The sequence below is a fragment of the Castor canadensis genome, chromosome 17 (assembly GCF_047511655.1).
Source record: "Castor canadensis chromosome 17, mCasCan1.hap1v2, whole genome shotgun sequence".
NCBI lineage: Eukaryota > Metazoa > Chordata > Mammalia > Rodentia > Castoridae > Castor > Castor canadensis.
Genome location: NC_133402.1, coordinates 38741023 through 38760526, shown reverse-complemented (window position 1 = coordinate 38760526; position 19504 = coordinate 38741023). Strand labels below are relative to the sequence as shown.

The window sequence follows — 19504 nt, the reverse complement described above, 5'->3', positions numbered from 1 at the left end:
TATCACCTAGACGCTGCTTAGCAGTAGCACTAGATGAATAGCAGTTTCAATTTTATCTTCTCTTGAAGTGATCCATCTAATGTGTTTTATCTTCCTAGAAAAGCCATCCAGCTTGGGCACATGTGAAAGAAATTGATTTGGTTGATAAAGTTGCAGAATAAATATCACTGCTCATTAAAATGTCAACTTCTTCTGTTTCCATCTCTGACTCCTCATGGTGTATCTGCTGATAAACTTTTTGTTCATTGTCTAATACTACAAAAGAGTCAGAGGGTGCTGCTTCCCCACTGAAAATGAAACAAATCCCCTCGTTGGCACTTCATGTGTGTAAAGTCAATGAGTGTTGTGTCAAGCCTGATATTGATACCTTGTTTGTATATTTTACATGCATCAGAAGGCAGAATTTGGGAAAGTAAAGGCACCCAGCTTTGAAAATCCCAGTGAAGTTCTAGATAAAAGTCACCTAGCTATTTTAGAGCTTTTAATAATTGAGGTCGTTTTTCTTCAACACTTTCCCTGGATTGCTGCTTAAGCTTCCTTAAAAGACCTGTAATCATCTGTCTGTCTCCACAGCTGATGGCTTCCGCCAGAGGGCTCCATCCCTGAGCATTCTTCACCTTTACTGGAGTATTATGAGTCAAAAGTAAATGGGCACATTCTTTATTTCCTAACATCACAGCAAGATGTAAAAGAGTGTTTCCGTGATTATCTTTCTGCCCGATATTGTGTGTGCGGATGAGAGAGGACAGCCTCCTCACATCCCCCTTGAAGACGTACTCGTGCACCATGTAGTGTGCAGGGCAACTACCTTCATCTGCGATGACAACAACGGGGTTGGTGCCAGCTAGAAGAGCTGGGGACTGGGAGGCGGTAGTCGCAGAATTGTGCAGCAGCAGGGCTGGAGCGCCACGGGGGTTGGAGGAGGCCGGAGCTGCCTTCAGCTGCAGCCGGTGGTGATGGTTACTGAAGATCTTATGACAGGCTTTGCCACCCTTGCCGCTGCCACCAGTGCCAACCCTGCCTCCAGTAAAGGTGCCGCCAAGAGCAGCCACCGCTTCCTCATCTCTGGGCTCCAGCAGACCCCCCCTCTTCTTTGCTGGGCTTGTGGTCCCTCTGCAAGGAGCGGATCTTCTCCCTGTCATCGCCACTGCCAGGAGCACTGGGGGTATCCCAGAGGCTCACCGCGGGCGACAGAGCTGGCGCTGCGGTGGCACCAGGTGATTAGAGCGGCGGCCAGGAGCTTCCAGCACAGCATGAACTCCCAGAGCGCCCCTGAGCCCCGGACAGATGCGTCTCCGGTGGGAAGAAGAGGCGACTCTTGCCTAGGCACCGAGGGATGTTTGGTCATAGGGAGAGATAGAGCACAGATGCCCCCGACACCAGGATTCCCTTTGCCACAGCCACCGCCCTCACACTGAAAAACAGAGAACAGCCATCTTGCCTTGCTAGTGTCAAGAACTCCTCTAGGAGTGTGAAGGGAGGAAACATCGTGAGAAGTCAATCAGAATTTTTACACTGGAGAAAGCCTCATTTTTTTCCAAATAGGCCAATCCAGCTACCTGAAGTAACACATGTATCTCTTGAAAGAAAACCACCTGTGTTAAAAGCAGGAGCATCTAGAGAATTTTTTCCACAAACTTTTTGAAAGGAATACTTTCTGCCAATCAGAATTTTGAAGATTTTGAAAGGCTCGTTTTGTTTCAAAAGGGCTATCCAGCTAAGTTGAAGAAACACATGTATCTCTCGAAAGAAAACCATCTGTGTTAGAAGCAGGAGCATCTAGCACATTGTTTCCTTATGAGAATTGAGTAAGTTTGGCAAAGGAATACTTCCTGTAACTTAGGTTTTTCAAGGTTGACATAGTTTTACTTTGTTACAAATAGGCACATTCATGTGAGTTGAAAAACACATGTATGTTTGAAAGACAACCATCTATGTTAGAAGCTCCAGCATGTAGCACATTGCTTCCTTGTAAGAACTGAGTTACTTTTTAATAGGAATACTTCAGGCAACATAGGTTTTTCAAGGTGGAGATAGAGTCTCTTTGTTCCAAATAGGCCTACTCAGCTGATTTGAAGAAACACATATATCTCTCCAAAGAAAACCATCTGTGTTAGAAGCAGGAGGGTCAATCACATTGTTTTCCTGTGAGAATTGAGTAAGTTTTGAAAGGAACACTTCTGCAACGTAGGTTTTTCACAGTGGAGAGAGCCTATGTTTTTTTCAAATGGGCCTTTTCAGCTGAGTTGAATAAACACTTGTATTTCTCAAAAGAAAAACATTCATGTAAGAAGCAGGAGCATCTAGTACATTGTTTCTCTTTGAGAATTGAGTTAGTTTCTGAAAGGAATACCTTCTCCAGCTCAGGTTTATCAAGGTGGGGATAGGCTGTCTTTGCTGCAAATATGCCTCTTTAACTAAGTTTAAGAAAAACATGTATCTCTCCAAAGAAAATCATCTGTATTAGATTCAGGAGCATTGATCACATTGTTGCCATGTGGGAAGTGATTTAGTTTTTGTAAAGAACACTTCCTGCAACTTAGATCTTTTAAGTTGGAGACAGGCTGTCTTGGTTCCAAATAGGCCTATTCAGCTGAGTTGAAGAAATACATGTACCTCCTAAGAATACCTTCTATGTTAGAAGCAGGAACATGGAGCACATTCTTTCACTGTGAGAATGAGTTAATATTTGAAAGGAATACTTCAAATCAATCAGAGTTTTCAAGGTGTAGAAAGGCTCATTTTGTTGCAAATAGGCCTACCCAGCTAAGTTGAATGAACACATGCATCTCTTGAAAGAAAACCAGCTGTTAGAAGAAGACGCATCAGGCACATTATTTGCCTTTGAGAATTGAGTTAGTTTTTGCCAGGAATATGTTCTGTTTTAGAGTTTTCAAGGTGGAGAAAGGCTCATTTTTTTCCAAATAGGCTTATCAAGGTAAGTTGAAGAAACCCATGTATCTCTCAAAAGAAAACCACCTGTGTTAGAAGCAGCAGTATCTAGCATATTGTTTCCTTGTGAGAATTGAGTTAGCTTTTAAAGGAATACTTCCTGCAAGTTAGGTTTTTCAAGGTGGAGATGGGCTCTCTTTTTTCCAAACAGGCCTATTCAGCTGAGTTGAAGAAATGCATGTATCTCTCCAAAGAAAACCACCATTATTAGAAGCAGGAACATCTAACATATCATTTCCCTGTGGGAGTTCTCTTTGCAAGGAACACTTCCTGCCAATCAGAGATTTCACAGTGGAGAGATGCTCATTTTGTTCCAAATAGGCCGATCCAGCTAACTTGAAGAAACATATGTATCTCTCGGAAAAAAAAAATCTGTGTTAGAAGCAGAAGCATCCAGCACATTGTTTCCATGTAAGAATTGAGTAAGTTTTTCAAAGGAATACTTCCTACAACTTAGGTTTATCAAGGTTGAGATACGATCCTTTTGTTCCACATAGGCCCATTCAGCTGAGTTAATGAAACACATGTGTCTCTCCAAAGAAACCCAAGTGACTTAGTAGCACTTACAAGTGACTTAGTAGCAGGAACACCTAAAACATTGTTTCCAGTGAGAAATGAGTCCGTTTTGAAAGGAACACATCCTGCAACTTAGGTTTTTCAAGTTGGTGATAGGCTATGTTTTTTCCAAATAGGCCTTTTCAGCTGACCTGAAGAAAGACATGTAAATCCCAAAGAAAACCATCTATGTTAGAAGCAGGAATATCTAGCACATTATTTCCCTGTGAGAATTGAGTTAGTTTTTGAAAGAAATAAGTCCTGCAACTTTGGTTTTTCAAGGTGGAGATTTGATCTCTTTGTTCCAAATAGGCCTATTGTGCTATGTTGAAGAAACACATGTGTCTCGCCAAAGAAAACCACCTATGTTAGAAGCTGCACCACCTAGCACATTGTTTCCCTGTGAGAACTGAGTTAGTTTTTGAAAGGAATACTTCCTGCAATTTAGGTTTTTCAAGGTGGACATAGGTTCCCTTTGTTCCAAATAGGTCTATTCAGCTGAGTTGAAGAAACACATGTATGTCTCAAAACAAAACCATCTCTGTTAGAAGCAGGAGCACCTGGCACATTGTTTCCCTGTGAGAATTGAGTTTGTTTTTGAAAGGAATACTTCCTACAACTTCGGTTTTTCAAGATGGAGATGGGCTTTTTTTGTTCCAAGTTGGCTTTTCAGCTGAGTTGAAGAAACACATGTAACTCTCCAAAGAAAACCTTCCATGTTAGAAGGAGGAACATCTAGAACATTGCTTCCCTGTGAGAATAGTGACAGTTTTTGAAAGTATTTCTTCCTGCCAATCAGAGTTATCAAGGTGGAGATAGGCTCTCTTTATTCCAAACAGGCCTATTCAACTGAGTTGAAGAAACACATGTATCACTCCAAAGAAAACCATCTATGTCAGAAGCAGGATCATCTACCACATTGTTTCCCTGTGAGAATTGAGTTAGTTTTTGAAAAGAATATTTCCTGAAACTTAGGTTTTTCAAGGTGGAGATAGGCTTTCTTTGTTAAAAATAGGCCTATTCAGCTGAGTTGAAGGAACACATGTACCTCTCGAAACAAAACCATGTGTGTTAGAAGCAGTAATACCTAGCACATTGTTTCCCTGTGAGAACTGAGTTAGTTTTTGAAGGAATACCTCCTGCAAGTTTGGTTTTTCAAGGTGGAGATAGGCTCTCTTCATTCCAAACAGGCTTATTCAGCTGAGTTGAAGAAATACATGTATCTCTCCAAAGAAAGCCATGTTTATTAGAAGCAGGAATATCTAACACATTTTTCTCTATGAGAATTGAGTTATTTTTGAAAGGAATACTTCCTGCCAATCAGGGATTTCATGGTGGAGAAATGCTCATTTTGTACAAAATAGGCCTATCCAACTAACTGAAGAAACATATGTATCTCTAGAAAGAAAAGCACGTGTGTTAGAAGCAGGAATATCTAGCACATTTTTTCCCTCTAAGAATTGAAAGGAATACTTCCTGCAACTTAGGGTTTTCATGGTGGAGATAGGCTCTCTCTGATCCCAATACTCCTATTTAGCTGATTGAAGAACACATGTCTCTCCAAAGAAAACCATCTATGTTAGAAGGTGCAACACCTTGCACATTGTTTCCTGTGAGATTTGAGTTAGTTTTAGAAAGGAATGCATCCTGCCAATCAGAGTTTTCCCGGTGGAGAAAGGCTCATTTTGATCAAAATAGGCCTATCCAGCTAACTTGAAGAAATACATGCATCTCTCAACATAAAACCATGTGTGTTACAAGCTGCAGCATCTAGCACATCATTTCCCTTTGAGAATTGGGTTAGTTTTTGAAAGGGATACTTTGGGCTACTTACGTTTTTCAAGGTGTAGATAGGCTCTCTTTGTTCCAAATAGGCCCATTGAGCTCAGTGGAAGAAACTCATGTATCCAAAGAAAACTGTCAATATCATAAACTTCAGCATCTACCACATTGTTTCCCTGTGAGAAATACATTAGTTCTTGAAAGGGATACTTCCTGAAACTTAGGATTTTCAAGGTGGAGATAGGCTATGTGTGCTGCAAATAGGCCTTTTAAGTTGAGTTGAAGAAACATATGTATTCTCGAAAGAAAGCCAACAATGGTAGAATAGGAGCAACTAGCACATTGTTTCCCTGTGAGAACTGAGTACATTTTTGAAAGGTATACCTCGTGCAACTTAGGTTTTTCAAGTTGGAGATAGGCTCCCTTTGTTCCAATTTGTCCTACTCAAGTGACTTGAAGAAACACATGTATCCCTCCAAAGAAAACCATCTGTGTTAGAAGCAGGAGCATCTAGCACATTGTTCCCTGTGAGAATTGTATTGTTTTTTGAAAGGAATACTTCCTGCAACTTGGGTTTCATAAGTTGGAGATAGGCTCTCTTTGTTTCAAACAGACCTATTAAGCAGTGTTGAAGAAACACATGTATCTCTCAAAGAAAACCATTTATGCTAGAAGCAGGAGCATCTAGCACATTGCTTCCCTGTGAGAATTCAGTACATTTTTGAAAGGAATACCTCTTGCAACTTAGGTTTTTCAAGCTGGAGATACCCTCTCTTTGTTCCAAATAGGCCTATTAGCTAAGTTGAATACACATGTATTCTGGAAAGAAAACCATCTGTGTTAGAAGAAGGAGCATCTAGCACATTGTTTCCCTGTGAAGACTAAGTTCTTGAAAGGAATACTTCCTGCAAGTAAGGTGATTCAAGGTTGAGATAGGCTCACTTTGTTCCAAATATTTCAATTAAGCTGAGTTGAAGAAACACATCTAACTCTCCAAAGAAAACCTTCTATATTAGAAGTTGCATTATCTAGCACATTAATTCCCTGTGATAATTGCGTTAGTTTTTTAAAGGAATACTTACTGCAAGTTATGTTTTACAAGTTGAAGGTAGGCTCTCTTTGTTCCAAATAGGCCTATTCAGCTGGGTTGAAGAAACACTCAGAAAACCATCAATTTGAAAAGCATAAGGGTCTAGCACAATGTTCCCTTGTGAGAATTGAGTTAACTTTTTAAAGGAATACTGCTTAGCTCTCAATCTTCTCATGTGTGAGGAACATAATCTTTGTGCAAAAATAGCCCCTTTCAAGTGAATGGAAGAAGCACTATATCTCTTGTAAGAAAATGATTAATGTTCAAAGCAGGAGGGTCTACCACGTTGTTTGTCTGTGAGAATTGAGTTAATTTTTTAAAGGAATACTGCCTGTCTCTCAGGGTTTTTGAGTGTATAGGACATCAACTTTGTGCAAAATAGCCCCATTCAAGTGAAGGGAAGAAGCACTGTATCTCTTGTAAGAAAACTATCAAGGTTAGAAGCAGGAGGTTCTAGCATATTGTTTCCCTGTGAGAACTGAGTTGAATGTGAAATACTTGTGAACCAACTGCGTTTTGAAGTGGGAGAATCATTCACTGTGAAAAATGCCCTCTTTGGGCCAACTGCAGAAACACTTGTATCTTACGGAACAAAACAATGTGTTAGAGGCAGGAGTGTCTTGCACGTTGTTTCCCTATGAGAACTGAGTTACCTATTGAGAGGAATTCTTCCTACCTTTCAGGGTTCTCAAGTGTGAGGAACATTACCTTTGTGCCAAAGAGGCCCATTAAACTGAATGGAAGTAACTGTATCTCTTGTAAGAAAATCTTCAACGTTAGAAGCAGTAGGGTCCAGCACATTGTTTAGCTTTGAGAAATGAGTTAGCTTGTTAAAGGAATATTTGCGATTTGAAAGCATTTTGAAATGGAAGAATCATTCACTTTATGAAAACTACCTGCTGCAGACAAAATGCAGAAACACTTGTATCTTATGGATGAATTCAATGTGTTAGAGACAAGAATGTCTTGAAAATTGCTTCCCTATGATAACTGAGTTAATTTTTGAAAAGAATACTGCCTATCTCTCAGGGATTTCAAATGTGAGTAACATCAGCATTGTACCAAATAGCTCCATTCAAGTGAAAGGAACAAGCACTGTATCTCTTGTAGGAAAACTATCAATGTTAGAAACAGGAGGGTCTAGCACCTTGTTTCTCTATGAGAATTGAGTTACCTGTTGAAAGGATTACTGCCTACCACTCAGTGTTTTCATATATGAGGAACATCACCTTTGTGCAAATAGCTCCATTCAAGTGAAAGGAACAAGCACTGTATCTCTTTTAAGAAAACCATTAATGTTGAAAGCAGGAGGGTGTAGCAGGTTGTTTATATGTGAGAATTGAGTTAACTTTTAAAAGAAATACTTCCTATCTCTCAGGGTTTTAGAGTGTGAGGAACATCATCTTGTGCCAAAAAGCCCCATTCAAGTGAAGGGAAGAAGCACTGTATCTCTTAAAAGAAAAATACCAATGTTAGAAGCAGGAGGGTCTAGCACAATGTTTCCCTGTGAGAATTGAGTTAATTTTTTAGAGGAATACTGTCTACACCTCAGGGATTTCATATATGAGCAACACCACCTTTGTGGAAAATAGCTCCATTCAAGTGAGTGGAAGAAGCACTGTATCTCTTGTAAGAAAACAATCAATGATAGAAGCAGAAAGTTCTAGCACATTGTTTTTGTTTGTTTGTTTGTTTGTTTTATGCTATGATTTTCTTTTATTATTCATATTGCATACAATGCTTGTGTCATTAGCACATTGTTTATCTGTGGGAATTGATTTAGCTTGTTACAGGAATATTTGCGATCTGAAAGCGTTTTGAAGTGGGAGAATCATTCACTTTATGAAAAGTACTCGCTTCAGGTATAATGGAGAAACACATGTATCTTATGGAACAATACAATGTGTTAGAGGCAGGAGTGTCTTGCACATTGTTTCCCTATGAGAATTGAGTTACCTGTTGAAAGGTATACTGCCTACCACTCAGTGTTTTCATGTGTGAGGAACATCACCATTGGGCCAAATAGCTCCAATGCAGTGAATGAAGCAAGCACTGTTTCCCTTGTAAGAAAAGCAACAATGTTAGAAGCAGGAGGGTCTAGCACAATCTTCCTCTGTGAGAATTGAGTTAAGTTTTTAAGGAATATGGCCTACCTCTCAGTGTTTCCATGTGTGAGGAACATCAACTTTGTGCAACATTGCTCTATAGAAGTGTAAGGAACAGGCGCTGTTTCAGTTCTAAGAAAACCATTAATGTTAGAAGCAAGAAGGTCTAGCACGTTGTTTAGCAGAGAGAATTGACTTAGCTTTTGAAAGGAATTTTTGTGATCTGAAATCGTTTTGAAGTGGGAGAATCCTTCAATTTATGAAAAATACCCTCTTCAGATGAAATGGAGAAACACATGTATCTTATGAACAATACTGATAAGAACTGCCCCTTGCCACCTATCTGCAGCCTGAGCTGCAGCTGGTTTCATCCCTTGCAGAACAAAGCCCACTGTTTCTTATCTCCTGCCACCTTCCTTTGCCCACCCTAGACCTTTCTTTGGCAGCTGGTCTCCCTCTTGCAGAACAGAACCCCACTGTCCCTTACCTCCTGCCACCTCTCTTTGTCCAACCCTACCCCTTGCTTATGTAAGGCCAGACCCACTGAGAGAAACTGCTGTGCCATTTTTTCTTCTCAGCCAGCCAGCCTGCTTATTAAACTTTGGACATGAATTACCTCTAGTGAGCCTCCTTTGTGTGCAGTGTGCAGCATTTTCCTAACATTTTGGTGCATTGGCTGGGAACAGGTGAGCTTCTGGCATTGATCTTGCTCTCCCAATTAGTAAATCCAGACCCTTCCAGTATACCCTGTGCTCCGAAGCCTACTTTGTCCACAAGGCAGACATCCCGTATATAAGGGGGCCTGTCCAGGGGATTATACTGGCCTGCCAAAGCCACATAGGTGGGAGCTGCCTTCCCTAAGCCTGGATAAACTTACTGGGACCTGAGCTGCTTTCCTGGGACCCCTGACCCCAGACTAGTGCTGTCATTGCCACTCTCACTCATAGGGAACCTCCTCAAGGCCAGTGTACTCCCATTACTCACCACCACCATTTAATTTCCTCGGTCCTCCCTTAGTGAGTCCCCTCATGTCATGAGTCATGGTCCTCTCTCTCCCTTGGTTGGTCGAAATCCTAGTACTAGGTCCTGACTCACATCACCTCAGGAACCAGGCTCCTGAGGCGTAGAGGATCCTCTCAATGAAGACGTTCCCTTGAGGTCCTCCACTTCTCTGTTTTGTCCAGAAAAGCAATATCTTGGGGACACCCACCATATTCTTCCTCGGAATGGGTCTCACCATGGGTACTAGACCATCCAAAATTCCCTCAGGCACTCCTCTGGGCTGCTTACTGGCCAACCTCAAGCCCTTAAGGCTCTCACCTGATCTCAAAGCCCAAAAACTCATTTTTCTTTCCAATCAGGCTTAGCTGCAATACCAATTAGACAATGACTCAAAATGGCCACTGGATGGCACACTCGACCCTATCATTCTCAATGATCTCTATAACTTCTGTGAATGCACTGGAAAGTGGAGGGAGTCTCCCTATGTCCAGGCCTTCTCTTATCTCCAATTTAAGCCTTCTCTCTACACCCCTTGCTCCCCTGCCCAAGTTCTTCTGGCCATAAAAACCCCAACTAACATCCCTGACTCTAAAACCTTCCCTTCCTTCAACCCTGCCAACAAACCAAATCCTCTCCCAAACCTCCTCCGTCCCCATATAAGCAGAATTCTTGTGCTTCTCACACTGCTTGTCTCTTCCTATCTTCCTGGAGGACTTTCCCCATGATGGAGTTAAACAAGCCACTCCTTGCCAACTCTGGCCTCATGGCAATTCCGGCTCTGGGGAGCTCATTCTCCCTCCCTGTGGGCTGAGACCAATCCCCAAGTTTATTCAGGTATGCCTCATGCTATGTTGTGGGAGTCCTCTTTGATTATCTGATGAGAGCTTCTCTTTTCCCCCTGTCTAATGTCCCTTTTTCCTGAGACAGCAATCACAGAATGGATGTTTCATGTTATTAAAAGTGTTCCAATACCAGTCAATGGGAGTGACCTAGAGACACAGGTGATGGCTAATCCCTCAGGCATGTGTCATGCCCCCAGTTTCTGCCTTCCCCTCCCTTACCTAAAATGTCAAGACACCTTTCCTGCTTCTTCCATGGTCTCACCACATGTCTTTTGTCTCTGCCTTCCCCTCCCTGGGCTTACTGGGACCCTGCCTCCCATGAAAACTTGTAACATGGTACCTTATGACTTAAGTTATTCCAACTAGTTTGCTAGGGTTCTCAATCTAAAGTAACTTTAAATCAGCTGCTTTGCAAAAGCACTTACAAAACTGTGGCTGCCATGCTCACACCATTACTCTGCCCCCACAAGGGGAGAAAGGAAAACAAACAGACACGTTTATGTACAGGGATGCCAGCTCCTGGACACAGCAAAAATGCCTGCCATAGCTAAGAAAATCCATAGAGAGGACCCAACACATCCTGGGCCACCAGCCACATGTGGCGATGGCTGCAGCCTGCCACCACTTCCTCTAAAGTAAACATGCATAGAGTACACAGGATGGGGGGAGGGGTGAGAAGCTGCAGGATCAGGCCTAGGCAGACAGGTTCACTTGTCCCGGGTATGTATGGAGGGAATGGTGCCTTGCACAAGCCCTGCTTCTAATCCCCATCTCACACCTGGCTCCAGACCCAGCCCTTATAAGGCAATTGTTAACTCAAGGTTATAGTCCCAAAAACAGCACATTACTGTGGTCTCTAAACTTCTCATTTAAAATTTTCTATACTTTCAGCCTCAACATAAATTTTTCTCTCCAAATATTAACACTAGTTGTCCAATATGCTACTGTTATTGGCCCAAATGCCCTCTGAATGCCCTTCTCTAACTTTACACATGATTTATTCCTTTATTAAAAAGTAGTCTTTATTAAAGAGGCTGTTATTAGCTAAAAGACAGGATCATAACTTTTTGTTCTTTCTAGATGGGATCTGCACCTTCCAGTCTTCTGGCTTGTAGATGTTAAAAGCTTTATACTGAGGCCTGGCTCAATATGCCTTGGGTGACCAAAAAAAGTGGCCTTCACAGGGTTCCTTAAATTAGAATGCCATACTCAAATTAGACCTTTTCTAAAACAGGAAAAAAAGTAAACTGAGGCCCCCATACAAATTTTCTTTCATCTCAGATTGGCTCCACTATTAGTATTTAGACACTCAAACACTGGCCATTCTTTGTTAGCCACAGGATAAACATGAAAAGGAGGACCAGAAAAGCCCCTTATCAATGACAAGGCCCACTCCTAATGCTCCACCCTCTGCCCTACCTTCTAAGCCACCCCAATATCCAAAACATCCTAATGGGTGCTTACCCCTTAAACAGACAATGGTAGGAAGAGGGCCAATCTATGTCCCCTTCCAGCTATCAGATCTAAGGAAAAATTTAAAACATCTGCACAGTTATACTGATGCCCAGACAAATACATTCAAGCCTTTATCTCTGTGATTCAAACTTTTCAATTGACATGAAAAGATATTATGCCTCTACTAGACCAGACTCTTTTCTCATTCAAAAAACAATGGGTTCTGGCCCAGGCCACTCAGGTTAAAAATGATTACCATTTACAATAAGCCCCAATACTACTGACACCTAGAAATGAGGAAATAAATACACCTACATACAGGGGAACAGACAGTCCCCTTAACTGATCCACACTAAAAGGGACTAATGATATAACTCAAGGAGTAGAGTGCCACTGTACAGGAATAAAGCCCTGAGTTCAAATCCAGCACAGCCAAAAACAAAAAATAAATTTGGGGCTAAGAAAGTAGCTCAATGGGAAAATGTCTGCCGAGCATATGAAAAAAAAATAGTAATAACGAAAAGATAACTGTCATTAATGTCACTTCACTCATCTCATAATGGAAACAGTAGTTTAACCTAGACCAGATCCCTCATTCTTCACATGAGGAAACTGAGGCTCTCCAGAGTGTCAGATGTCAATGTAAAATAACAATTTTGCTTTACAGCAATGCCCTAAAAGATTCCCCTTACCTTTTTACAACATCTTAAGGAGGCTATCAGAAAACATACCACAATGTACCCAGAGTCACAGGTGAGAGAGGTTCTTCTCAAAAATAAATTTCTAACAGTCAGTCCCTAATATTTGTAAAAAGCTCAGTCTATGGCTAAAGGAGAAAAGTCATTGGATCAACTAATACAACTAGCCATATCTATATATTATCACTGGGACATTAATAATAAAGAGAAAGATAAGAGCTATGACCTCATTCATGCCCCCACCCCACTGGGGCCTACATCTCGAGTTTGCTACCATGACGGACAAGAGGGGCACTTCTGCAGAAAATGCTTAAAGGGGACAGCCCAGGAGACATCCCCACCCCCAACCAGGACCCTGCCCTCTCTGCAAAGGTAACCACTGGAGGTCTAAGTGCCCCCATCTCCAGATGGAAGGTGAGATGCCACCTCCTATGGATTGATGGGTCTCAGCCCCCTGTCCATGTCCCACTTCTTGGCATCGATATTGAGGAGCCTCTTGGTAGCCATTATGACAAAAAAACCAAAAGATCATTTTCCAGCTAGACAGTGGAGCTCATTTCTCTGTATTATCTTTCTCTCCTGGTCTCCAGTCCAATGACAAGGTTATCATTCAGGGCAAATCTATCCAGCTCCTAGAGTGCTAGTTTACCTGGCCTCTGGCTTGCTCTTGGGGAGACCTCCTCTTCTGTCACTCTTTCCTCATAGTACCTAAAACTCCAATGTCCCTGCTGGGACAAGATTTACTATCACAACTAAAAACTCAAATTCTCCTCCCCCAGGCAGCTATCTCTGCTGCCCCATCCTTCAAAAAAAATAGATCCCACAATGTGGACTGATGAGATGAATGTAGGGTGAGCCTGGACAGTCCTCACTATTCAAATAAAACTCAAAATTCCTTCACAGTTTCCACACCCAAAATAATATTTCCTCAAGCCTGAGGGACAATGAGGCCTTATGCCTATTCATAAATTCCTTAGAACACCAAGGGCTACTAATTAGTTACTCCAGTCTGTATAATAAATTCAAAATTCTTATATAAGTGAATTTTAAAATACAAGTTACAAAGTAAACAACTAAAAAAGATATAGATAGATAATAAATGTGCTTTTTAAAAAGTTAAAAAATGTTTTTGGAAGAGAAAAGATTTTATAAAGAAGGGTTTGTCCTAAAGATTGTTTCAAATAGGAGAGATAAAGACAAGCCATCAAAGGGTTTAATATGTTATATAAAGGTCTGAGTAAGTTTTATTTTATTTTTTTTCATTTTTCTTTTATTATTCATATGTGCATACAAGGCTTGGTTCATTTCTCCCCCCTGCCCCCACCCCCTCCCTTACCACCCACTCCGCCCCCTCCCTCTCCCCCCCCTCAATACCCAGCAGAAACTATTTTGCCCTTATTTCTAATTTTGTTGTAGAGAGAGTATAAGCAATAATAGGAAGGAACAAGGGTTTTTGCTGGTTGAGATAAGGATAGCTATACAGGGCATTGACTCACATTGATTTCCTGTGCGTGGGTGTTACCTTCTAGGTTAATTCTTTTTGATCTAACCTTTTCTCTAGTACCTGTTCCCCTTTTCCTATTGGCCTCAGTTGCTTTAAGGTATCTGCTTTAGTTTCTCTGCGTTAAGGGCAACAAATGCTAGCTAGTTTTTTAGGTGTCTTACCTATCCTCACCCCTCCCTTGTGTGCTAAAGCTTTTATCATGTGCTCATAGTCCAATCCCCTTGTTGTGTTTGCCCTTGATCTAATGTCCACATATGAGGGGAACATACGATTTTTGGTTTTTTGAGCCAGGCTAACCTCACTCAGAATGATGTTCTCCAATTCCATCCATTTACCAGTGAATGATAACATTTCGTTCTTCTTCATGGCTGCATAAAATTCCATTGTGTATAGATACTACATTTTCTTAATCCATTCGTCAGTGCTGGGGCATCTTGGCTGTTTCCATAACTTGGCTATTGTGAATAGTGCTGCAATAAACATGGATGTGCAGGTGCCTCTGGAGTAACAGTCTTTTGGGTATATCCCCAAGAGTGGTATTGCTGGATCAAATGGTAGATCGATGTCCAGCTTTTTTAGTAGCCTCCAAATTTTTTTCCAGAGTGGTTGTACTAGTCTACATTCCCTCCAACAGTGTAAGAGGGTTCCTTTTTCCCCGCATCCTCGCCAACACCTGTTGTTGGTGGTGTTGCTGATGATGGCTATTCTAACAGGGGTGAGGTGGAATCTTAGTGTGGTTTTAATTTGCATTTCCTTTATTGCTAGAGATGGTGAACACTTTTTCATGTGTTTTCTGGCCATTTGAATTTCTTCTTTTGAGAAAGTTCTGTTTAGTTCATGTGCCCATTTCTTTATTGGTTCAATGTATAATAAAGTTAAAGTTGAGTATAATCTAAGAGTTGCCTAAAAGATTTTTAGGGTCACATCAAACTAAAATCAAATTGTCTATGTCTATAAAATAAGAAGGTTATCTTAATGTTGTTCTGCTCTGAGTAACATCTACAAAAAAACTTACAGAAAAAGACTTTATCAAAGAAATTATTTGTGTTTTCTGTTGATCTTGTCAAACTTTAAGTACTACTAAATCAGAGTTCATTTATATATGTGCTCATGCAACAGTCTCTTAAATGAACACCTTATAACTGTGTTCAGTATCTAGACTTTATCTAAATATGGTACAAACATTCACAGAGTTAAAAGTGTCAGTTTATGTAAAATGATGAGCTAAATCTCTCTTTTATCCAAAAGTGTTACATTTAACCTGCATCCTGACAGTCAGCCTCTACTTGCCTTCAAAGGTCCCACAAACACTTCATAACAACTAACCTGGTCAGTCTTGCCACAAGAATATAAAGACAGTCCTCATCTTTGTGGGCAGGCCTTAACCAGAGACTTACTAGACTGGCACTACCCAGAGGCCACCCTTCTTCAATGCAGAGCTACAGAGCCCCTTACCTACAATGCAACTAAGTCCCTTTTAAAATTTTCTGGCCTCTGGGAATGCAAAGTCTCTAAGGACAATGCTCAATTATGTCTCCCTCAGGTCACCTACTTAGGTGTGTTCTTAAAGGGACAGACTCACTCCCTGAGTCATGAGTAAATCAATCCAATCCTCCTTTTCCCACTTCCCCATAACATATATGTGGCTTAGACCTTTCCTGGGAGTTATAGGATTTTATAAAATTTATTTATTTTTCTATGAATTTTAACATAAAGTAAATGTGTTAGTTTACCAACTCTAGTTTTGTCATACATTGGCAACCTCTTTAATATCTAGAGACTAGATATTATAAAATTAGGACTCATTTGTCCAGTATATACACAATATATACAGTACAGCAGAGTTAAATGAAATACACAGCATATAGGGTAATGGATATTCTGAGATTCTCTAACACACACTAACAGAATGCTTTTTTGTAGTTTCTTCCTTCCCACCTCCCTCAACCCAATAAACAAGTCCAGACAGTACATTGTTCAGAGGTGGTTTTACAACTCCATTTCCACAACACAATATTTCCCAAGTTTTTAAAAGCTATTTACATATATTACTACTTTTAAATGCATCAAGCAATTCTAAATATCTAGGACTAGATATTTCTTATATGAACTTGTCTGTTATGCACACAGCACTGGTAAATAAAATTGCACACACGCAATGATTATAATCTGAGGTATCTTCTAAATGTGACCATTTTGGCTTTGAACCATTCCCTCCTCACTTCCTTCTCTCTGCCTTCAAACCAGTGGACAAGTACAAGCATAATATGTGATGCTTAGAGATAGTTGAAAAATTCATATCTACAAGTCATTTATAGAGGACAAGCCTTCCTATGAATTTCAACACAAAGTGTACAAAATGTGCTAATTTTACTAACTACTTTGTCATACACTGGCAACCTCTTTAACATCTAGAGACTAGATGTTGCAAAATTTGGAATTATTTGACCATTATATACACTATATACACAGCAAAACAAAATACATAAAACAGAAAAAAATGGCATCTGAAAATGTCCAAGTATGAGCACACTAGCATACTCCCTTTTGCAACTGCTTCCCTCCCACCTCCTCCAGACCCACTGAACAAGACAGCACCTACAGAACTGCTCGAGGTGGTTTCACAATTCCATTCCCCAAAGACAGTATTTTCATATGAACTTTTGAAAAAAGCTATTTACAAAGTGTTACTTTACTACCTCTACATTTAACATATGTTGGGCACTTCTATACATCTAGATAGACTAGATGCTTCAAGTAAGGACTCAATTTGTCCACTAGATACACAGCAGTCCTCAACGACTGCATACACCTAAAAACTGATCAATTCAAAGTGTCTTCAAAATACAAGCATTGTGGCCAAGAACCTTTCTCCACCAACCCAGTGGGCTGCAATGCTCAGATTTTCGAAAGACCTTTTTAGCACAAAATGTAAAAAATCTGTTAGCTTACTAACTCTATTTCTGTCATACACTGGCAACCTCTCTAACATCTAGAAAGACTAGATGGACATTAGGACTCCTTTGTCCTTTATACTATCTGCACTGCAAAGTGGAACAGATGGGGCCATGTGTACTGTTCTCACTATACACTCTAGCTTTGCTCTTGGAATTTCCTCCTCCTGGGAGCCAAGGTCCCAACAATGTGGAGGACCCCAAAATAACAGATGAATTTTAACAAAAAGATATTTACAAACTATGTGATTTTACTACTCCTACTTGAAAAATACATCAGACACTTCAGAACATCTAGAAAGGCTAGATATTTCAAAAAACCACATAGCACTGTCAACTACATGTACAGTCGTGAGGACAAAGATCCACACACAAAACAATGGTTGTCATTCAAAAAACGTCATCTGCAGCTGACCAGTTGGGCAGAGGAACTCTTCTCTTCTTTCTCACAGTCTTCTGCTCCACATCTGCTGATGCACTGGACACACGGGGACATGTCACTCCTAAAAGTTGTCTCACAACTCCAAAGAGTCACTTCCGAAGACATTTGTTTAATGGCCTTTCCCAAGATATGTGGTTTTCTATTTCTACTGTATCATATGCCAGCAACCTCTTCCCATCCAGAACGTCCAGATGTTGCAAGTTTCTTTTACAAGGTTTGGGGTTGGGGGGAGCTGAGAGCAGCTTTTTCATATTATTTACATGGGCCTTCTCTATAGGTTGCTAAATCTTGGGTGGGCTCTTCCAGCTGACAAACGTGGCCTGACACTCCTTTTTCTGCAGTGTAACCAACACCAACAGCCCACGGCCGCCAACCATTGTACCCGTCGTCGTCCCAGGCTCCGCTCACCTTCCAGGACCATTGGGCCTTCGTTGGTTGTTGCCAGGATGGGGTGAGGTCTCTTTCCACTGGACCAGAGCGGCCATGCTAGGACCCAGATCTGCATTGCTCGATGGCCTAAAGGGATGGTGAGCCTTAGTGCAGCACAGATCACTTTCTCTTGGCCTCCATGGTGCTCGGGTGGCTGCCATTCTTCTCACCACACCACATCCACCACCACCCAGATGCACCACGTCCTTGGTGGCCTGAGCGGAGCTTCGCCAAGGCCCAGCAGGGTTGGGCTGGGAGACCTGGCAGCCCACAGGGTCCAGGCTCCAAGAGATCGCTGCCGCCATCAGGTCATCGTGGTAGGACAGAGGGGTTTGTCAATGCTTCTAAGCTGGGCCCAGACACTGGGCAGCTGCAGCAAGGGCTCTGGTGTCAGCAAAGCAGAAGCCATGGCCTGTCCCCGGGACCCCCAGCTCACCCTGCGGCCTGAGGCTGGGGGGGAGTGCAGAGGGTTCTGGGGGAGCAGGCTGTGCTCCGCTCCTCACTGTGCTGTCTGCCGGAACTCAGGATTTTATAAAATTTAGATCCCTAGGTATGCAGTCCCTTAGCAGACACCTTTTTATGCTCCTCCTAATATTCCTACTTGGGTCTTAAATAATGTATGGTCACCCATTTCTCTTAGAAAACTTGCCTCCAAAAGACCCTGCTTCTCTGGCTGACTACCTGCCTTATCTTAACCTTCTCAGGGAACTTCTCAAAGAGCATACAGACCAGATCCTGTCCCACCCTATAACAATTTCTTTTAAACCAAGGGATCTTGTTCTCCTGCAAGGATCTTCTACTATCTCCATTGGGACTTCGATGCACTGGCCCTCATCTGGTCATTCTCATGAACCCACTGCTGTCAAGTTAAATGGGATCCTCCAGTGGCATCACCTCTTAAGGAATGGACACTTGGAATCCTCTAGGGAACAACATTTTACAGTGGTTCTCCTGGCTAATGCCCATCCTAATGCTTATATTTCTTGCTCTCCTATTCTTAAACTTCCTACCTGTATCATATTACATGTCTGCTACTGCTAATCAAAAATTTAACCAGTTGTACCTCCAGGGATATTAACCTCTCCAAAACCACCTGGAAAAAGTACTGTGAAGTTCCCATTCAGGATGCCACAGGAGCCTGAGGATACTGCCCTATACAACACCCCCTGCCAGCAGGAAGCAGCTAAGGAGACTGATGCTTTGCCCCAATTCCTGATCCTCAGCCCCTAGACTCATTATTATTAAAGAAAAAATGGGGGAATGATAAGAACAGCCCCTTGTCACCATTCTGCAGCCTGAGTCACAGATGCTTTCATCCATTGCAGAACAAAACCCACTGTTCCTTATCTCCTGCCACCTTCCTTTGCCCAACCAAAGACCTTGCTTACTTAAGACCAGACCCGCCGAGAGAAGATACTGTGCCATTTTTCTTCTTGGCTAGTCAACCTGCTTATTAAACTTTGGACATGAGATACCTCTCGTGAGCTTACTTTGTGTGCGGTGTGCTGCATTTTCCTAACAAATGCCATCTGTGTTAAATGCAGAAGTTTCTTGCAAATTGCTTGCCTATGAGAATTTAATTTCCTTTTGAAAGGAATACCACCTAACTCCCAGGGTTTTCAAGTGTGAGTCAAGCAATGAAGACCTGCACAGGAATTTCAGGTGCTCAGGGTTTTTGAGCCTGCTCTGAAAAT

At 41.6% G+C, this 19504-nt stretch overlaps 1 pseudogene; it reads right to left on the bottom strand.

The window, feature by feature from the left end:
• Positions 1–88: 88 nt before the first annotated feature.
• LOC109675695 (ankyrin repeat domain-containing protein 13C pseudogene) lies at positions 89–17886 on the bottom strand (annotated as a pseudogene).
• Between the last annotated feature and the right edge of the window lie 1618 nt (positions 17887–19504).